Raw genomic sequence first — 7,500 nt, forward strand, 5'->3', positions numbered from 1 at the left:
TTTACCTTATGTTTAATTTAATTTTTTCTGAATTTACTACTGAATGTGTGCTGAGTGGTTGATTTGTTAGCAAACCATGAATTGCAAACTATAGGATTTCGCTACAACTTCTTTTATGAAGTTAGTGAGCTTCTTTTGTGCTGTTGATCATGATGCCGTGTGTAGTTAGATTAGTTAGTTATCTACTTTATAAATGATTGCCCATATACATAAGTTGTGTTGCTATTTGTAGACTACAACTTTACCGTGAAATAAGTGTGATTGTAATTCCATCTATTGCATTACATTTAGATACGACTGCTTTGTCGGACGGAACATATGAGCTGATCCTGGAGTCTGACGGAGGTGATTTCGAAGCTCAAGTGAACACTACTGTACTAACTGAAGCCCCGGACCAAAGTTCGGAAGAGCCCAGGGCTGAAATAGTTAGTGACTATCGAGAAGGCAAGCCCCGGACATGACCCATATTTCAAATTATTACCATTTATTGTTATTACTTATTTGTGCATTTACAGTTCTTAGGATTTGAATTGAAACCCTAGATGCATGATCCTAGGAACTTATGTACTGAACACTAGACCTGAGTTCGAATAATTGCTAAGCTTATAGGACTGGTAAAAGTCGGGTGATTGCCTATCACTCGCGAGCTCTATAGGAATTGCTTGTTTACTTTCTGTTATCAATATAAGGACGACGGACGGGGTTGTGTTCGATATCATGACCTTGTGTGAGACCCCGTCTGTGTTGATGAACTTGCTAAGGTCGCGGTGTGTGGTAGTGCTGGTTAAGTTTTTGAACGTACTAGCCACATGCCGTAAATATGGTACGCGGTAAGCCTAGTAGCCGATTGGACCGGGGAGTGGATATACCTTTCACTCTCTCTTAGGGATAGGTTTTATTTTTATGTTGCGCAACACTGCGACTTCGAGGGACAAGGTTGGACCTTGGAGCCCTGTAGTCGGGGAGAGTGACCCTATCCACAAGCCGGAAAGAAAGGTAAACGGTTGTTTGGGAATGACCCGACGGTGTTCCAAACGTGTGTGTTAGGTCGGCCTGGCTAGGTTAACAAATTCGATTCGAATCGTCTGCTTCCCACAGTTTGGGATTGCTTGATCTCTTTGCCACACAGAGTAATAAGAGCAACATTATTATGATCAATCCTGATGTTTGCTTAAAGTTCTACCATGGTTGATTACTAGTTGTTTACATAGAATGGTTAATCAACTAGAATCTTGGAAGCTAATATTTGAAAGTAAGTACCTACTCTTTATTGCTTTTCAGCAAAAGGAAAACTAGAGCCTCACAGAACCCTACATAGTCTAGTTAGGTGGGCTATGTATACCCGTTGACGGTTAAGTCTTGCTGAGTATTAGAATACTCAGCCTTGCTATTGAAACCCTTTTTCAGGTATGAGTTTTGAGGAACAGATCGCTAGTTTGTCTTGGCCCTGCTCTTTGCCTCCTGGCTGGTCCGTAGAGTGGGATACGTCTTCGGCCGGCAATGACCCTGACGAGTGATACCATGCTTGGGCTAGCCTGGTATACTTTTGCGACGTGTTGTAGCCGTCGTGTTCTTTTTCCGTTGCTTTTCAAACTCTGAACTCACAGTTGTGGTTTGTATAACTGTTTTACTAAGTTTTGGTTTTGTAATAATTATTTCGAACTAGTTTGTAATAACTTTTATACCTGTGTTGTAAAATATGTGGTTGTAATATCTTTGGACTCGCCTTCGTGCGGGGTATGCTTGTTCGATCCGAGAACCGGTGGTTGTATCGGGACGTTACCTGACAGACCAAGAATTGTTCCGTTTGAAGTGCGTTTGAGTCGGTGTTGCCTTTATGGTGATGGCCTGCGCACTTGAGCCGGGATAATTCAGATGGTTCTGCCACAGCTGGTATCAGAGCTGTAAGCGTACACCGGAGGTGTTGGAACCTTAAAAATCGCTTTCCGTATAAAATTTGACCAACAAGGTATTTCTAAAAACTACGTTGGATTCGTTAAGGGTTGTGCATAGAACGTAAAGTCCTAGGGAATTTACGGGAATTACTAGGTGGCTATTTATATATGGTTTATTTTTATTTGACTTCCAGCACTTTATATTTTGTCAAACCATACTCACAAGCAACCCTTAAATTCTATAACGACGCATCTACGTTAAGGTAAGAAGGTAAGGATCCTCAGTCAGCTGAGGGAGTCTGACCTTCCCGTCAATGATGCGAGCCGAACGCTGCCCTCAAGCAGTGGCTTACTTGAGGTACTCCCAATATACCAACTATTAGTTGACTATATTGGAAGTAAAGTGTACTCAGTCAACTGAGGGAGTCTGATTTTCCCGTCGGTGATGCGAACCGAACGCTGCGCTCAAGCAGTGACCTACTTGAGCTGCTGCCAATATACCGACCTCGGTCGATTATATTGAGAGTAAAGGAACTTGTGAATACGCCTTTGAGTAGAGTATGTTAATGTTGGCCATATGGCGAAAATTGTATGGCTGCCGCTTCTATAGTGAGCGGTGCTGTATGGGGACGCTTTCATGAGTGCTGGCATGAAAGGTTCAATGGATATATATGTGTGTGTGTGTGTGTGTGTGTGTGTGTGTGTGTGTGTGTGTGTGTGTGTGTGTGTGTGTGTGTGTGTGTGTGTGTGTGTGTGTGTGTGTGTGTGTGTGTTTTGTCAATCTTCTGCAGGTACACTAACCGCAATTCGATAAGTTAAGAACGGTTAGAATTTATTGACTAGCTATATAGGGAGAGCCGTATCTATGTTATGCCACCGTGCTAACCACGTAAGCCCAACCATAGTTGGCAATTGTTTATCTTGTGAGGAACGAACAGGACGTGCATACATATTTGGTTGATGTTTGCTTTGATTCCTATAATTGGAAAATGTTACAAACCTTTCCATTCATTTCCTTCCTGTAATCTCGGGGCGAGATTCCTTTTAGGGGGAAGGCTGTGACACCCTAGGTGTCTGCACAATTGAACTGCATTCATTGTATGCATCATGTGCTCATTTTACTTGAAAAAGGATCTTATTGTAAAAATAAAGGTTATATGTGTAATTATGATTTTATGCAAGGTCCTCTTTATAGTTTTATTTGAATAGGATGTGTGATTATAGCTTTTGTGGAGGGTTTATTTGCAAAATGTAGTGTAATCATTGCTTGGCGGGAAATCTTCCAATTCAGCCTAGATTTAAAGTGATTTTGCATTGAAAAAGACAAGTTTTTCGGAGCAGCCGTCTTCTGACCAGTTTGAGCAGCAGTAGGAGCAGTACGAGGAAGGCAAGTATAACATGAACAACCTATCACTTTTAAATACATTTTCATACTACATTTTAATACTGTATGCCTATAAGGATTTCCTAGCCACTTTATATCCTTTATATATATCCTTTGGGTTGCATTTTGGTTAGTTGTGCTAGGTGCCGCGCTATAACACATAATGGTCCTTTTTAATTAATTTGATTAATGGTATATACAACTTAATTCTGAGAGTGGCCCTCTGTGTGGCTTGAGTGGCTCACGTCTCGTTAAAATTGGTTTTTGTTAGAAACTTGGTTTAGGGGGCCAGCACGGTTCTTACTGCCTGGTTGGCCACTCTCCATAAGGACCGGTTCATAGAGCGACAACCTGGGACAACAGCGCTACCACAAGACTAGAATGGGACGGTCTTGGCATAATAATTAGGTCTTTTTGGTTTGGAGTAACTTATCTGCGGGGCAAGGGTGGTAAGCTTCTATGTCCCTCGTACTGAGTGGCCTCGTCTGTGGTATTCTTGACGCCCACTAGACCTGCTACATGGTCGCCGATCTGACCCTCGCGGTTACTCCTTACCAACGAGATTCTTTGTAAATGCCTTGTAGTGAGTTTGCTAGTCATCTCACCTAGGAAGTGTGATGAACAACTGGCGTAGCTCACGACTTGTGGGTAAAGATGTGCAACCTCTGCAGAGTGTAAAACTGGTATACCAGCCGTGCTCACGGTCATAAGCAGCCCAGATCCTCCTTTTGATTAGTGGGGTTATCTCCTTCCGACGAGGGAGGTGCCTCTCGGGGTTACCTTGGTGGTTTCCGTTTGGTTCTCAGTAGTAACATGATTAATTTTGATTAATTACTATGTAACTGGGTTTATGGTAATTCATCCACTTGTAGTAAATAGCTTTAATAAAATTTGCCAAGACTTAAAAGCCAATGCAGTTGAGTCAGCCAACCTTAGAGCCTCATAGTTTGTGTTATACTTGTTGAGTACAAGTTGTGTACTCACTCTTGCCTCTTCTCTACTTTTTCCTCTGGGTTACTCTACTGCTGCTCAGTTCCTGCTGACGCGAGAGAGTTCGCTCAGCACTACCAGGACTACGAGGACTTCTAGGCGTTCGTCTCCCAGTCGACGTCCCTGTGGCGCCCTGCTCAGCTTCGGAGAGTTTTTACAGTATTTGTACTCCGGTTCCACTGTATCAGACATTTTTGTCATTAATGAAATAAATAACAATCATATTCGCTTTATTATATCTTTTTACGTGATATGTGCTGTGATATACTGTTCATTCTGTTGTATATACATGTGACTTGATCCTGGCACGTATATGATTGCTCGGTTTATGTTCTTTTATAAACCAGGTGTTACAGAGTGTAACACCCTAACTTAATTTTCCTAGTTAATAATTAATTTAATTGGTTTATTTAATTTTCTAAGGATTTAATTGGCTTAGATTGCATTTAACCAAATTTTGTTGCACAAATAATTAAAATTTATTTTTAGGGCTAACTATTTGTGCATTCATGCCGTTGCATAGTTTTACTTGTTTGAGTGTTGTAGGGTTGGATTCAAATTTGAGTTTGAATTCAAATTAGTTGAGTGTGGTTTGAAAAGAAAAGAAGAAAGAAGAAAGGAACCCAACCTCAACCCAGCCCAAACCCCAACCGGCCCAACCCGTTCCCTCCTTCTCCCTCTCCCCGTGGCCCAAACGCGCGGCCCAGCAAACCCCCGCGTCCCACGCTCGCTCCCCAGCCCGCGTCGCACGCGTCCCCCGCTGACCAGCGCTGGCCCACAGGTAAGAGTCCCCTTCCTCCCGCGCCCTCCACTCCGCGCAGTGCCCGCATCCATCTCGCCGAGATCTCCGGCGAGCTTTCCTTGCTGGCCCGCCCGCCGAGATCTCCGGCTCTGCCCCTTTTAACCACCCGCGTCGCACCAGGAATCCCATCCCCCACGCTATCGCCGCCCCTAACCCTAACAACCGCCCCGCCATAGCCTCTGCTCGGAGCCACCTCTGCGCTGCCGCGTATCTCCACTCCATCTCCTCCCAGCCCACCAGAGCCACCGCAGAAGCTCCCCCGTGCGCCCCGGAGTCCACCTGAACGCTTCTCGCCCGGCTCCGACTCTGCAGCACAAGGTTTTGCCCCCGTGCAGTGCCGCCGGTGAGTCCTTGCGCCACCGAAATTCTCCCTCCTTAGTGAGCCCTGGACCTCCCTAATCTCTGGATCACCTTCGCAGCACCTCCCGGAGTCAGCCCGTGGGTCCAGGACGCAGGAACAGCACGTTTTCGACCGCGCCACCACCTCCGACCGGCCGTCTCCACTCGACCTCGCCGGCGACCCCCTTCCGCGTCACGTCCCGCCCGTTCCAAGACTCGGTGAGGACATCCTCTGCCCGCGCTCCCTTTTTGGCGTGTTAGCGTAGCCCGTAGCCCACTCTCGCGGCCCGAACACCCTGCGCCGGCGAGTCTCCGGTGTCCCGAGTCGCCGCCGCCGTCGCATCCCCCATCCTGAGCCACCACGAGTCCAGCTAATGCCACCAGTGAACCACGCAGGATGCGTGTGCCAGTCCGAGCCAAGATTCAAGTCGAATTAGGCCCCGGAACACCGATATTGGTGTTCTCCGGCGAAGCCCCGCCGCGGGAACGCCATCTCCGGCAACCCGCGCCGCCACCACCCCCGCGAGCGAATCCTGGCCACCCGATCCCGCACGGACGCTCGTGATTAGAATGTGTAACGATCCGTTCTGAGCCGCCGGATCTTGATCCAACGGATCAGATCCGCGCATAACCCTTCGCCCTGGTCTTTTTGCTAAAGAACCCCCCAGTTTACCTGATATCAACCCGCGGTCCAGCTTTAGTCAAAAGTATTCACAGCTAAGTCCTGTTTTTTATGTTTAGGCCCCTGATCTTTCCAAAAATAGAACCCGCCGTCCAGGTCTGTTGTTCTTGCGAGTTAGACCCCAAATTTTTAGTTTAATTATGTTTAGACACTCAGTTTTTCTTGCAGAAAAGCCCCTGGACCTTGTTTTTCCTCTAGTTTTTGTGTTTTAGCTCCGTTTTAGGCATTCTTTATGTCCACGCGATCGTTGTAACCCGTAGAATAGTTTTAGACTAGTTTAGTGTGCTGTTTCTATGTATTGATGTACTGTTTCTTAGCTTTTGTTAGTGTTTGCTTGTATGCTTATTGTTGTGCCTTGTTTTGGCCATGTGTTCGTGAGTAGACGTTGATCTCTGGTTCTGAGGAGCCCCAGTACCAGTACTCGGACCAGCCGTCTTCTGACCAGTTTGAGCAGCAGCAGGAGCAGTACGAGGAAGGCAAGTATAACATGAACAACCTATCACTTTTAAATACAACTTCATACTACATTTTAATACTGTATGCCTATAAGGATTTCCTAGCCACTTTATATCCTTTATATATATCCTTTGGGTTGCATTTTGGTTAGTTGTGCTAGGTGTCGCGCTATAACACATAATGGTCCTTTTTAATTAATTTGATTAATGGTATATGCAACTTAATTCTGAGAGTGGCCCTCTGTGTGGCTTGAGTGGCTCACGTCTCGTTAAAATTGGTTTTTGTTAGAAACTTGGTTTAGGGGGCCAGCACGGTGCTTACTGCCTGGTTGGCCACTCTCCATAAGGACCGGTTCATAGAGCGACAACCTGGGACAACAGCGCTACCACAAGACTAGAATGGGACGGTCTTGGCACAATAATTAGGTCTTTTTGGTTTGGAGTAACTTACCTGCGGGGCAAGGGTGGTAAGCTTCTATGTCCCTCGTACTGAGTGGCCTCGTCTGTGGTATTCTTGATGCCCACTAGACCTGCTCCATAGTCGGCGATCCGACCCTCGAGGTTACACCTTACCAACGAGATTATTTGTAAAGGCCTCGTAGTGAGTTTGCTAGTCATCTCACCTAGGAAGTGTGATGAACAACTGGCGTAGCTCACGACTTGTGGGTAAAGATGTGCAACCTCTGCAGAGTGTAAAACTAGTATACTAGCCGTGCTCACGGTCTTGAGCGGCCCAGATCCACTTTTTGATTAGTGGGGTTATCTCCTTCCGACGAGGGAGGTGCCTCTTGGGATTACCTTGGTGGTTTCGGTTTGGTTCTCTGTAGTAACATGATTAATTTTGATTAATTACTATGTAACTGGGTTTATGGCAATTCATCAACTTGTAGTAATTAGCTTTAATAAAATTTTGCCAAGACTTAAAAGCTAATGCAGTTGAGTCAGCCAACCTT

The sequence above is a fragment of the Panicum virgatum genome, chromosome 2K (genome assembly GCF_016808335.1).
Source record: "Panicum virgatum strain AP13 chromosome 2K, P.virgatum_v5, whole genome shotgun sequence".
Classification (NCBI taxonomy): domain Eukaryota; kingdom Viridiplantae; phylum Streptophyta; class Magnoliopsida; order Poales; family Poaceae; genus Panicum; species Panicum virgatum.